A 14,572-nucleotide genomic window follows, 5' to 3' on the forward strand; every position below is an offset into this window, starting at 1 on the left:
CAGTCCGGGCTTTCTGCTCAGCAGGGAGCCTGCCTCCCCCTTTCTCTCTGCCTACTTGTGATCTCTGTCTGTCAAATAAATAAAATCTTAAAAAAAAAAAAATCCACAGGCATTTCCAATAGAGCCAGGTGGGAAGGGGTTCCTACGAAGTCTGAAATACAGGCAGGTGGGGCTAAGTCATTGACGGTCACAGGAGCCACGTGGTCTCAGCAGCCTTGTGCCCGAGGAAGCAGAGGGAAGCAGCGGGCCATCTAACAAACCTGTCAACAACGCGCCACGACCCCCCCCCCCCACCAAAATATCCAGGACACATTCCCTGGAAAGCTCAGCAGGCTCATTTTAGAACAACAGCTGAACCCATTTTGCCTGCTCCAATTAGCAGGTGTGTGCAGGGGGCCTGCGGTAAGGTCTAGAAGTCTGGAGCAGCATAGCCCCAAGGAGCAATCAGAATTCACTCGCTAGGGGAGCTGGCCTTTCAGGACGCAGCCCGTCCCCGAGGATGCTGCTGGGAGCCGAAAAGCCATGGTGGAGATGAAGGAAAGGAAGGTCCCAGTAAAAGTGGCAGAGGGGAATATGGCCAGGAAATCTCACAAATGTTGCGCTACATGGAACGCAACAGAATAGGTAACTTTATGGAGTAGAAAACTTATCCTGAACGAGGCTTCCTTCTGAAAGTTCGTACTTAATTCGTACAAAAATGATCAGCAGAAATGTATTGAGACTAAATCTCATACAAAGTTATCCTAAGAAAAATGAGAATAAATAATATCACCACGGATAATGAAAGCAGGCATAAAGACTTGCTTTAAAACATGAGACAGAAAAAGGAAAAATGAAATTAATGAAGTATTTCAAAATGAGCTGAAAGACTAATATCTTCAGGAAAGAAATGTCCTTAATAAAACATGAAAGAAAAAATTAATGAGAAATAGAGAAACTCAGAAGTGAAGGGAGAGAGATCAAGAAAAATACAGAAAAAAAATGGGTACTAAAGTATGAAGAATCCAGTGAATAAACACACAGATATGGCCTTAAGAGAAGTAGAAGATGAAAAGAAGGGAATTTTTAAAAAAACATTTTATTTATTTATTTGAGAGAGAGTGAGAGAACACAAGATGGGGGAGGGTCAGAGGGAGAAGCAGGCTCCCCACTGAGCAGAGAACCCGAAGCAGGGATCGATTCCAGGACCCGGGGATTCATGACCTGAGCCAAAGGCAGATAGATGCTTTATGGACTAAGCCACCAGGTGCCCCAGGAAGGGAAATTTTAAAAATAAAAGATAAATTAGAAAGCGATAAAGAGTTGAAAACCAACACAACTATTGAATGAGTTTGGGAAAAGAAGATCCAACATATGGTGAGCAGAAGTTCCTGCATAAGCAAACAGAAGCAAGAGGATTGAACAAATACTACATGGTATTATCGGAGAAAATTTTTCTGTAATAAAATAGATTTGAAAGCACATATTAAAAATGCACACTAAGCATATGAAAATATTGGACTGAATGGTCAACACTAAGACATAGTCTAGTGAAATTTCTAGACTTTAAAGAAAAAGGCTCTTTAGACATCTAGGCCAAAAGAACATTTGGTTTATAAAGGAAGGAGGGAAGACTTTAAAAAGATTTTTTAAAAAAGATTTTATTTATTTACTTATTTGACAGAGGGAAAGAGATCACAAATAGGCAGAGAGGCAGGCAGAGAGAGAGGAGGAAGCAGGCTCCCTGCTGAGCAGAGAGCCCGATGCGGGGCTTGATCCCAGGACCCTGAGATCATGACCTGAGCTGAAGGCAGAGGCTTAACCCACTGAGCCACCCAGGAACCCCTAAAAATTTTTTTTTAATTTAAATTCAATTTAGTTGACATAGAGTGTATTATTAGTCTCAGGGGTAGAGTTTAGTGATTCATTAGTTGCATTTAATACCCAGTGCTTATATCAGGAGCCCTCCTTAATGCCCATCACTCAGTTATCCCCCCCCCCAACGGCTCTCCAGCAATTTTTACTTTGTTTCCCAGAGTTCAGCATCTCTTACAGTTTGCCTCCCTCTGAATTTTCATCTTATTTTATCTTTCTTCCCCTTCCCCTATGTTCATGTTTTGTTTCTTATATTGCATATATGAGTGAAATCATATGGTATTTGTCTTTCTCTGACTGATGTATTTCGCTCAGCATAATACCCTCTAGTTCCATTCATGTCATTGCAAATGGCAAGATTTCATTCTTTTTGATGGCTGAGTAATATTCCATTGTGTGTGTGGGTACCACATCTTCTTTATCCACTCATCTGTTGATGGACATATCAGCTCTTTCCATAGTTTTGCTATTGTGGACATTGCTGCTATAAACATTGGGGTTCGTGCAACCCTTTGGATCATTACATTTGTATTTTGGGGGTAAATACCTAGTAGTGCAATTGTTGGGTTGTAGGGTATCATTAGACTTTTTAATGTGATACTTTGTCAGAAAAAAAATATTTGGATACTTAAGAAAATGTGACATTCAAGTATAAAGGACACAGACAAGCTGTTATGAATATGCAGGCACTTAGGGAATATTATTCCTGTGAGTACTTCCTGAGGAATTTATTAGAGAATAAGTTTTAGGCAACCAGGATAACTAGAGAGTTTTTTTATTTTTTAAGTAGGCTCTACACCCAATATGGGGCTTGAACTCATGACCCTGAGATCAAGAGTCACATGCTCTACTGACCAAGCCAGCCAGGCATCACTAGAGAAAGTTTGAGAGAAGGAATTGAACTGGCAAAGTTCTATTTCTTAACCTGGTTGGTAATTACACGGATGTTTATCTTATAATAATTCATTAAGATAGATATAGCTATATCTATATTTGTTTTGCATTGTTTTCTTTGTATTTTATTTCACAATAAAAGGTAAAAGCAAAACAAAGTGACCATGCATAGAACAGACCTGAGCCCAACCATAGACAAGTTTAGCAAAACCCAGCCTAGTTTAGTCAGTTTTCAATTGTTCCAAGATGTGAGCAAGAAAAAAAAATGCTTATTATTTTTTAACCCTAAGTTCATGGTGATTTGTTATCCAGCACTACTGTGAGTTTTGCTATCTAATGTAATTGAATCTTCAGCAGCTCTATCAAACCTCTTATTTCTTTATTGAATCTGGAAAGGACCAGGTCCTTGTTTTCCTAGATTCCCTAACAGTTAATAAAGGTTATGTGACAAATATTGGAAATAATCCAGTAAGAGAATTCTTCTAGGTTTATAGGGAAGGTTTTCTTTCCTAATTAAGGATAGTGGTGTATGAGGAGTATTGTCTCTATTTTGTCTTCGTACACCTCTGCTTTCCTGAGTCTTGCTTATGTGACCATGGGAGAATTGCAGCCGTCTTGCTACCATAAACAATAAGCACATAGATAAAAAGTCAACATCCTGAGGATGCTGGAGCAAAAAAACATGAAATTCTGATTTCTCTACCTTCTTTCAGACTTCTTGGTTATGTAAGTAATAAATATCCCAGCTGTTAGCTAGCTTTTCTGTTACTTGCAGCTGGCTTTCTATTATTTCCTAACTTAGACAGCTTTAAAAATGATTGTTGTCAGGATGTGGGGGGGCTCAGTTGGTTAAGCATCTGCCTTTGGCTCAGGTCATGATCCTGGAGCCCTGGGGTCGAGTCCCATATCAGGCTCCCTGCTTGTTGGGGACCTGCTTCTCTTTCTACCTGCTTCTCCCTCTGCCTGCCTCTCCCCCTGCTTGTGTTCTCTCTATCTCTCTGACAAATAAATAAATAAAATCTTTTTTAAAAGTTTATTGTCTTGAAACCAGTATTTCTGGATCCATCAACTTAGATTAAGGAAGGATTCCGAGATACAGTAAAAAAATATTTATCAAAACATTATCTATAGAGAAGCAAAATAGGAAATGATCTAAAAGTTCAATATAAAAGGATGATTAATTAAATAAAATCAATTCAGTGATACATTAAGCATCTGTTAATATTCATGTTTTTTGGAGAATATTTAAGAGTATGGAAAATGGTCATGCATAATAAAAAATTAATATTTAAAACTGTATAGGTGAGGGGTGTCTAGCTGCCTCGGTCAGTAGAGTATGTGACTCTTGATCTTGGGTTTGTGAGTTTAAGCCCCACATTGGGCTTAGAGCTTATTTAGAAAAAACAGTAAAACTGTATGGGGTGATACCAGAGAAAATGGCAGAGTAAAAGCATTCAAAATCTTCTCTTCCATAAAAGCCATGAAAAAACTGGCAAAATTGTTAAAATCAACCAAATAATGCTAGTTCAAGAAAAATGATTGGATTGCAATAAAAGCAGTGAGCTTTGTGGCATTTTAATTTGCCCGATTCTCATCCTCCTCTTCCTAGTTCTGCAGTTGCCTTGAAAATGAACACCCACAATCATGTTGAAAACCAGCAGACTGGCAGCCACCAGAGAGAGCAGAACAGTATTGGAGCTCCTTCATAGACCCAAACCCAGAGAAGTGACATTATTTGACCTGTCCGGTGGTTCCCTGGAAGATACTACTCACAAAGCTGTGTGATGTGACCCAAAGGTAAACCATTGTTAACAGCCTTTTCCCCAGAGGCATTTGTCTAGAACAATCAGAGATAATTGCTTAACATCTATGGGTGCCTTAGTTGGTGGATTAAATTGGGCGAACAATAGGCTAACCAAAAAGCTTAAAAGGAAAATCTAACATATGAGATTATCATATGGGACTTCAAAAAGTTCCAAATATTTCTGGGAGTCAAGAAGGCTGTATTCATGCATATGTCTGTGCATATGACCAGGGCTGTGTGCATGCTCAGCAAGACACAAGAAAGGCCTAAGCTCTCACCTCTGGCTAACCTTAAGGCTCTGTGAAAGCAGGAAGTGAAAGCTGAGGCAAGAACCGTAAATTGCCTTTCCACTGTTTGAATGTTGAAAGCATTCTCCCCAATATACACACAGAGACCCTCAACAAAAATTGGGCAATGTGTTGGTTTCAGGCATTTTTGGGGGGGGGGGCATGTAAAGATTTTTTTATTCATTTATTTGAGAGAGTCAGAGAGAGCATGAGCAGTGGGGAGGAGCAGAAGGAGAGGGACAAGCAGACTCCCTGCTAAGCAGGGAGCCTGATGCGGGGCTCTATCTCAGGACCCTGGGATCATGACCTAAGACAAAGGCAGAAGCCTAACCCATTGAACCACCCAGATGCGGTTTGGTTTCAGGTACGTCAAGAAATTGACCATTAAGCTAAGCAGACATTGCAGTGGTCACACACAACAAAGAAATCAGACTTTACAGAATTAGGTCACAAAGCCACTAGACAAACAATAACAATCAGAAGCAATGACACCAACAAAACTTGGGATTTCCAGAGTTATCTCATTATATAATTTTGAAGTATGGGTTTGGTTATCAATAAAAAAGGAGAAACACAAAAAACACACCTAAGAAAATATAGCACTTTTAGATATATACTTAAAAAAAATGAAAACATACGTCCACATAAAATCTTGTTTATGAATGTTCATTGCAGTTTTATTCATAATAGCCAAAAAAGTAGAACAGCCCAAATTTTCCTCAGCTGGATGAATGGACAAATGAAATGCAGAATATCCTTACAATGGAATACTATCCACCCATAAAAAGGAATGAAGTACTGATAAATGGTATGGCATGGATGAACCTGGAAGATACTACCCTTAGGGAAGGAAGCCAGATACAAAAGGCTGCATATTGTGTGATTCCATTTATACAAAATGTCCAGAATGGGCAAATCCATAAAGACAGAATGTTGATTAGTGGTTTCTGGGGATTGGAGGGGAGGGAAAATGGGGTGTGATTGCTGATAGATATGGGAGTTCTTCAAATTGATGAAAATGTTTTGGAATTAGGTAGTGGCGCTGGTTGTACCACTTTGTGAATACACTGAAGACCATGGCCACTAAAAAAGGTGAATTTTATGGCATGTGAATTATATCTCAATGATGTAAGTAACCTGTGTGGTATGGTCCCAATTTTGTTTAAAATACTGTTTTTGATACAAATCTTGTGCAACTTCTGAAAATCTCCTGACTGCCTTCCTTCATTTTGTTGATTGGTTCATGACACGAAGTGGCCTCTTCACTTCCAGACTCTGTTGAAATGTCACACCATGAGACATAGGATCTGGTTTCACGTGTAGCCACTAAGGGGTTGTTTGATGTAACTTGGAAGTTGTGGAAAGTTTGTTTCACATGAGTGGAGCTTGATCAATAGGAATTAGGTGACAGAAAGGAGTGAGGCAGTAATTTCCCACATTTCTCCATTCCTTGGACTACTCTGAGGTGTAAACCTTTGCAAACCTCCCAGAGTCCCTCATGCCGTGTGAACACATCTGCCAAGTGACAAGCTGGGACTCTGTCATGGCTTGTCGTGAAGTGGTGGCCAACATGATAAGGCCTCACAATGAAATACTTCACAACTCCCCTTGCCTCACTCATGTCCCCTTTTCTCTTCATCCTGCAACTCTTCCAAATAAAATGTCAGCATTTCAATACTTGTTTCTACTTTTCAGAGTACTCAGACTAAGAAAAATGCATTAAAAACTTACATTAAAAAACTCGTGTTTATCTGTGTGTGTGATGTAGGAAAATGATCCAGTTTCATTCTTCTGCATGTGGCCCTCCCATTTTCCCAATACTGTTTGTGGGAGAGACTTTCCTTTTTCCATTGGACATTCTTTCCTGGTTTGTCAAAGATTAGTTGACCATAGAGTGGAGGGTCCATTTCTGGGCTCTCTATTCTGTTGCATTGATCTATGTGTCTGTTTTTGTGCCAGTACCATACTGTCTTGATGATGACAGCTTTGTAATAGAGTTTGAAGTCTGGAATTGTGATGCCACCAGCTTTGGTTTTCTTTTTCAACATTCCTCTGGCTATTTGGGGTCTTTTCTGGTTCCATACTAATTTTAAGATTATTTGTTTCAGCCCTGTGAAAAAAGTTGATGGGATTTTGATAGGGATTGCATCGAATGTGTACATTGTTCTAGGTAGCATAGACATCTTAACAATATTTATTCTTCTAATCCATGAGCATGTAAGGTTTTTCAATTTTGTTGTGTCTTCCTCAATTTCTTTCATTAGTGCTCTGTAGTTTTTAGAGTACAGGTCTTTTACCTCTTTGGTTAAGTTTATTCCTAGGTATCTAATGGTTTTTGGTACAATTGTAAATGGGATTGACTCCTTAATTTCTGTTTGTTCTGTCTCACTGTTAGTGAATAGAAATGCAACACAAAGATAAACTCAAAATGGATGAAAGTCCTAAATGTGAGATAGGAAACCATCAAAATCCTAGAGGAGAACACAAGTAGCAACCTCTTCGACTTTGGCCACAGCAAATGCTTGCTAGACATGCTTCCAAAGGCAAGGGAAACAAAGGCAAAAATGAACTATTGGGACTTCATCAAGAACAGCCTTTGCAGAACAAAGGAAACAGTAAAAAAAACTGAAAGGCAACCTATGAAATGGCAGAAGATATTTGCAAATGACATTAGATAAAGAGCTAGTATCCAAGATCTGTAAAGAACTTATCCAACTCAACACCCAAAAAACAAATAATCCAGTCAAGAAATGGGCAGGAGACATGAACCATGTGGACTTTTGGTGGTGGGAGTGAGGATGGGGGAAATTCTAGGCAGAAAGAATAACAAACACAAAGGTCCTAATGTCGGACAGTGCTTGGCACGTTTGAGAGGGAGTGTCAGTATCTTAATTGAGAAATAGCAAGGAGGTCAGTGTGACAGGCAGAGAGTGGTAACCGAGGAGGTCAGAGTGGTAGCAGGAGGTAAGGTTTTGTAGGCCTTGATGAGGACTTTGGGTTTGACTGTAAATGAGATAGGAAGCCATTAGAGGCTTTAGAATTTCTTGAATAAAATTTACCATTCTCACCATTTTACAGTATACAGTTCAGTGACATTAAGTACATTCCCATTGTTGTGAAACCATCATTACTATTCATCTCTAGCACATTTTCATCATCCCAAGTTGAAACTTTGTACCCATTAAGTAAAAACTTTCCATTACCTTTCCCCCCAGTCCCTGGTTACCACTGTTCTACTTTGTGTCTCTAGGAGTTTGACTATTCTAGCTACCTCCTATAAGTGGAGTCCTACAATATTTGTCCTGTGTATCTGGCTTATTTCACCAGGCATGATGTCCTTAGGGCTCATTCTTGTTGTAGCATGGGTCAGAATTTCACTGGAGGGTTTTGAGCTAAGGAGTGGTAGGATTTTATTTACATTTCAGAAGGATAACCTCTGGATGCTTTGCAGGAAGAGATGGTAGGCAACAAAGGTGGAAACACAAAGATCAATTATAAGGCTGCTATGATCATCTAGATGAGAAAGGACAGTGGACTGGGCTTGGGTGGTAGTGGCAGAGATGGTGAGACATTTCAGAATCAAGCTCTTCTGAAGGCCGAGCTACCCAGATTTGCTGATTGATTGGATATCAACTATGAGAAAGGGTACAGGTGAGCATGACCCAAGGAGTTGTGCCTGACAACTGGTAGCATGGAGTAGTAATTAACAGAAATGGCCAAGAATGCAGGTGAAGTAGGCTTTGGTGGAGGTGGCATGTGTGTATGTGTGTGTATGTGAAAACTCAATACTAAACATACCAAGTTTGGAACAGTGATTAGGCCTCCAAGTAGAGATAACGAGTAGACAACGGATATACAAGTGTAAAGGTCAAGGAAGAGGAGAGAAAAGTTAGGGCTTGAGATACATAACTTGGTGTCATCCACTCATAAAAGCCCTGGATCTGGATAAGATCCTTTGGGACTCGAGAACAAATCTAGACAACAAGAGGCCTAAGGATGAAGGCCTGGCACCATCTGTTGCTCAGAGGCCAGGGAGATAAAGATGGAGTGACCCAATGAATGAGACTGAGAAGGAAGGGACCATTCATTAGAAGCACAACCATGAGAGAGAGAGGGTCAGTGAAGAGAATGTGTCAGGAAAAGGGAGTCATAAATAGGTGAGAATTACAATGAGAAAGTCTTCTGGGACCTTATCAGGAATGGTTATTCATTACGATTCCACATTCCTCATGAAGCCCTTTTGGGAGCTTTTCTTCATTCTCCTACAGCATCTTCAGAGAGAGCTGAAGAGGGTGATAAAATGTCCTAAATCTAATGAATGCTACTTCCAAAGGTCCCCCCACCTTGCACCCACTTTGAGTTGCTTGAGACCTTGCTGCTGAAGTCAGCAGTTGCGTGATTCCCTCAACTAGGTCACCTAGCTTCTCCTTCCCATCACTCCATGGATCACAGACTATCCAGTGTGTCTAGAGCTTGTCTTTGTGTCCCCTGCCCCTTGCCTTGTCAAGTTTGACTTCCTCCAACTCTGTCTTCTTGGCTATTTACATCCATTCAATCTTTTCTCCTCTCTTGCCTCTGACCAAATGTCTTCTCATAATTTAAATTGTAGTTTTGCATTCATCTCTATTTTCTGCCACCCACTGCCAAACTCGGAAATGTCTATTAGTCATTCTGTGAAAATGTTTGAATGTCTACCATACAGAACCCTGTCATAGATGCTACACACTACACCAGTGATTTTGACAGTCTTTGTCTTCAACTTCCTTTCAAGGTAGTTTGGGAAAGCAAAAAATTAACATGTAAAATGAGAGGTAATAAAACTAGACAATAAATCATGTTTTCCAAAAATTACCATCAATTCATATTGATACCAAATGAGAGTCAGGGAAGATGGCAGTTGAGCTGAGACATTGAAAGATGAGAAGGATTTGAATAGTAGGAAGGAAAGGGGTGGGCAACCTCAGAGAAGGGTTTTTACAGAAGTAAAGCCCTGTTGACAGGAAGGTGCAAGGAATGGTATATTCAGTCTGTATTGTGGAGCTGGAGGCGAGTCGCACAAGATATTTAATGATGGGTGCTCAGGAGTTCTTGAAGCAGCGCTGGGAATAACTGTGGTCACCACAAAGAGGAGACAAGGGGACTGGTAAAAGGACTAGTGTGGTGGTCCATCTCTGACAAGATAAGAGTCTGGGTTTGGACTGGTATAGACTGAGAACACCTCTTTTCCTCAGAGCTTAGCACCCATTTCTCACTGGTCAGGATTTGGTCATGAGCGCATCCCTGAATAAATCTCCGTGGCCACAGATATGTGGTGATCTGACGGGCGAGATGCTGGACCTGGAGGTACGGCCAGCTCTACCCAAGCAAGGTCTGAGAGAGGCCTGATCCCAAAGGATAATCAAGACGGTGTTTCCGGAAGGGAAGATAGATGCTGAGAATTAAAACCAGTCCTCCTCACCATCCTCCATTCATCCTTCAGCTACGCCAGGCGAACCCACACTCCACTGAAACCATTCTCACCAAGATCACTCCTAGTTTACAAAGCCGAAAGACCTTTCCAGGCTGCCAGAGGACCTTTCATAATCTGACTTCTGGGCTGCATTTGACGCTGTTCTGCCCTCTATTTCCCAAGTTTCCATTTGCGGCTCAGGCAGTCTTCTCCTGGTCTCCCCATTTTTCCGTGCTTGCCTCCCTTGGAAGAATTAGGACACTCCGTCCCGCCATCTTGGATAAGCCTCTACTGATGCACATTGCCCACTGTATTGTGATTATCTGTGTGTTGCACAGTGTATCTTTGTAGCTCCGGCACCTGGCAGCAGGGGTAGAGTCAATGACTAGAAGTGGGGTAGGCAAGCAACAGGGTGAATGAAAAGACAAAGACGATGTCACGATTTTGAGCCTGGGACTCACTACCAGAAACAAGGAAGTCAGTTTTGGAGAAAAGAGAGTGAATCTGACTTCAGAAGTGTTGTGTCAGGGATGGTGGCCCCACCAGACAGAAACAAATGGATCGGAGACCATTGGTGATCCTGTGCCAGGAGCTGCTGCAAGTTTCCTGAGAGTAGAGAACTTGTCTATCTTCTTCTAGCTTCTAGAACATGGCACAGAGTTAAGTGCTTAATATACATTTGCTGAGTTACCGAATATATACATTTGCTGGTAACTGGTGAAGCCACGTGAGTGACTGAGATTTCTAAGAATGGGCACAGAGCCAGGCCTGGCACCAGGGGAAGCCCTGAATGGAAGGGATGAGGACAAGAGGCTCCCAAGGCATCTCCTGCCGCCAGACACGTGTCCAGCAAAGAAGGAGAGAAGCCTTTCTTTCCTTTATCCATCGCAAAGAAACCTTTCTTAGATGCCCTCCGTCAGATCTCCCCACATTGCACTGCCCGGAATCAGGTCACATGTCTGCGCTCGGCCCCAAGAGAGGCTGAGGAGGCAAACGCATCTGAGGCATTTTCAGACTCTGTAAAGACTCCACCCTTTGGTTTGGAAAGCCAGGAGGAAGAGGGGAGGTGCGGAGATGCCGGAAGGGTTCGATCTGCCTCCCAGAGAGAAGGCAATTTTTAAATAAGGAGGAGGAAGAGGTACAGAGTTTTTAAAAATACGGACCCCCTTTGGGGACATTCTTGCAGTTTCAAAGGGTTCTTCCAAATGACTTCTCCTCCAGTAGACCACGTGCAAATGACCCAGGGGAAGAGACCGCCTCTGCTATTTACATCCTTCTGATCCGGGGCATCAGGGACTTCGTGGGAACCCTTAAAGCAGCACTACGATGTTTGTTTTCCTCCAGGTCGGGGAGAAAGTTGAATTTAAATATCTCCAGTTTGGAGCAGTGGTGCACTACAGAGGAGTTGACTTAGAGATTCGCCAGATGGGTCAGGCCTATTTGCAGTCTTGAAAAGGCCCGAAATCCCAGCCTCGTCGCAAAGCTGCAGGGAGTAGCGAGGACAGGCTTCCGCTCCTAAAAACAGCATTAAATAAAACCTTACCGCAAGAGAATTCATTTTCCTATTCCTTATCCCAGCTTGCGGTTGGGTCTAGACTCCTGTTCCTGGGGGACCTATTACAGCTGTGGAACATGGGAAAAGGAGAGGAGCCAATGACTTTTTAATGCTGTATTTATGAACCGAAGAAGGCTATGATAATAGCTAGAGACAAGAAAAAGTGCCGGCCGCAGGAAGCAACCAGGAGAACCACCGGCCTGGCTCAGGCTGGGGAGAAGCCACTCCAGACTGACAGCAGGACAGGAAAAGTCCTCTGACCCCGCCAGGGAAGGGAGAGACAAGCAGCCATCGTCAAGGTCAAGGTCAAGGGAGCTTTCGCTCCCATCATATATGTGGAATCTTAAAAAAAACAAAAGCTGAACTCATAGAAACAGAAAGAAGAGGGGACATTACTGGGGGCTTCTGGGGGGTAGGGGGAAGGGGGAGATTGGTTAAAAGGTACAAACTTCCAGCCATGACAGCAAGTCCTGAGGCTCTAATGCACAGCATGGCGACCGCAGCAAATAATACTGTAGTCTACGCTTGGAAGTTGCTAGGAGAGTAGATCTTACATTTTCTCACCATACACACACAAAAAATCATTACAGGATGGGATGGGGGTGCTAGCTACTGGTATGGTCAGTCATTTTGCAGTATATTAGTGAATCAAGTCAACATGTTGTACACCTTAAACTTACAGGATGCCGTATATCAGTTCTACCTCCGGAAAGCTGGGGGAAGAAAAGACGGCCTCCACAACGTCAGGCTTACAGCGGAAATGTCTGCCCAACGCAGCAGGCTTCACTGTAATAGCATTTTTGGAGCCCTGACTATGCCTGGCACCGTTCGAAGTTTTTACTCGTATTATTTCTCTTACTCAGTAGGTAGTTTTATTTCTCTTATGTTGCAGATAAAGAAGCAGAAGCAGAGAGAGGTTAAGAAGTCACTAGCTCCAGGTTTCCTAGTTACCGAAAGGGGGAAGGCAGGCTGGGAAGGAAGGCTGTCTGACTCGTGTTAGCACTTGTGAACAGCTCTGCGGCACTGCTTCCAGCTTGGTGGCGAGGCCTCCTTATCACCTGACAGAGGCTTTGCTGGTCACTGGGGTCGGGGGCTGAATTCCAGGGGGGAAATGAGCATCCCCCCTGCCGGTCTGCCTTCCTTGCTTATGGCTGTGGAAGGGCAGATGGGGACGCCAGTGCCTCCTTCCAGACCAGGCGCAGAGCGCGGGCTCACGCTCCGGATCTCACTTGACCAGTGTTTGTACGGGAAGAGGCTCCAACGTTGTGCTCAGGGACACGGGCTCTGGGGCCACACCGCTCAGACTGAAGGCTGCCTCCACCCTCCTTAATTCTGTACCCCGAGCAAGTTCCTTAAGCAGCTGTTCCCTAGTTTCTCATCTGTAAAATGAGGTTGATAATAAAATCACCTGCCACATAGTGCTGCTGGGAGGATGGACTCATCTATCTCTCCATATTTTATAGAGATAAAATGATACATATTTTATATACTGTATATTTATTAGTTTAAACATATATATGAAATATAGAGATTCTACATATAAAATCTATTTATATGTATATGTATTAAATTATATTTTTATATACGAATATATATGTAAAAATTCAGAACAGGACCTAGCACATTGTAAGTGCAATGTAAGTATTAGGTTTATCATCACTGGGACATTCTTACTCTGAAGGGACCAACATTGTGGAGGAAGCTTGGAAGTTCCTGCACGACCCAAGGACCCCACTTCTCTGAGCCCCTGAATAGTTTCTTCAGCAGACGCAATGTGGCCGCTGTATCGTTGCACGAGGATTCTAAGTGACTCTGAGAGTTTAGCTGGTTTGTGTCTCCGGCAGAGGTGCTAATGGTAAAAGCACAGACAGGATTCTCTCTGGTATTTGCTCCTACGAATTCATGTTTAGAAATTAGTTCTTCAAGATGGTGACTTCCCAGGCATCATTCACATTCCAGGCCCGGCTCTAACACCAACGTTTCCTTCAAAGCTTTCCTGATTCTTGCTTCGAAAGAAACTTTCCGTATTCGGGGCTTCATTCCTTACATCTCTTGTGGCACCCATTATCATTTTAAAGGAAGCTTTGAACATTTTTATACATCCTTTGAGGTTTAGGGAGGTATCCTTTGGGTACAGGTAAAACTCATCCTTTTTAGCAGACAGCTCTGAGTTTTGACAAATACCTACAGTTGCCAACAGCAGCAGAGTCACGTGGTGGCAGGCATCCAGGGCCCCAGAATTCCCTTGTAGGGAGTTGAATATAATTTCTTTTGTCGTCAACCCCTCCCACAACCTGCCAGCTCCAGGCAGCCAGGGATCTGTTTTCTGTCACTGAAGTCTTGCCTCTCCCAGAACGTCATAGAAGAGGAACCGTCTAGGGGGAGCTCTTCTGGGTGGACTTCTTTCACGTGGCCTGGTGCCTGAGAGCCCTCGCGGTTGGTGCAAGCTCTAGCTCCGTGCTGAATGGAATAGTAGCGCGCTCCGCCGGGTGGATGCATCACAGCCCGTTTACTCACTCGCCTGTTGAAGGGCATCTAAGTTCTCTCAGGTTTTTTTAAGCTAATGAGTAAAGCTGCTCGTTTGCAGACAAGTGTTTGTGTGAATACGTTTTTCTTTCTTTTGAGGAACTCCTTGGAGTGGGATCGCTGGATCACGTGGTCAGTGTATGTTTCACTTGGTAGGAAACTGTCAAACCATTCTCTAGAGTGGTCCTACCATTTGGCAAGTC

The sequence above is a fragment of the Mustela nigripes genome, chromosome 6, assembly GCF_022355385.1.
Source record: "Mustela nigripes isolate SB6536 chromosome 6, MUSNIG.SB6536, whole genome shotgun sequence".
Lineage (NCBI taxonomy): Eukaryota > Metazoa > Chordata > Mammalia > Carnivora > Mustelidae > Mustela > Mustela nigripes.